This window comes from Sinocyclocheilus grahami, unplaced genomic scaffold (genome assembly GCF_001515645.1).
Source record: "Sinocyclocheilus grahami isolate Dianchi unplaced genomic scaffold, SAMN03320097.WGS_v1.1 scaffold990.1, whole genome shotgun sequence".
Lineage (NCBI taxonomy): Eukaryota > Metazoa > Chordata > Actinopteri > Cypriniformes > Cyprinidae > Sinocyclocheilus > Sinocyclocheilus grahami.
This window is the reverse complement of record NW_015506169.1, coordinates 811,939-812,565: the sequence shown is the minus strand read 5'-3', so window position 1 is coordinate 812,565 and position 627 is coordinate 811,939.

Here is a 627-nt window from a genome sequence, read left to right as displayed (position 1 = left end):
AATACAATAATTAATATTAAGTGACTTACATTGTCTGACTATAACACTATTGTCTGATTTTGCCGTTGAAAATAGTTTGATAGTTTGAAAGCTCAGCCACTGCGCATCTCCATTCAAACAAAGCAGTGTCTCGTTTATGAATGAACGTTTTTTTTAAATGAATCTAGTGATTCATGATTACCCATTCATAAATACTGTCACTTGATTCATTCCTGAATGAATCAGCTGTTCGAATGAATCAATTGAATGAATGATTCAGTGATAAAAATCAGTGACTTACCGCCACCTGCTGGCAGTTTGTTTAATTTTAAAAGATCTTTTCAGTTATTTAAATCATTTAATATTTCTTTATTCAAAACTTTATATTTAAAACATTAATATCATCATGAATTTATGGATTTAATTGCACTCATTCCACTTCTGAGCCTCATTAAATGTCTGAAAGTACACCAAGCCACTTTTGTGTTCTTCTGTGCCACCTCTACAAATTAATTTTGTTAATACTGATTTAATTTGATTGGTAACTTATATTTCTTATTCTAACATTATTAGCCATGTTTTTTTACTGTACATTTTTTGGATTTTCTTTTTTTTTTTTTTTTTTTACAGTGTAGAGCTGTGTGGGGC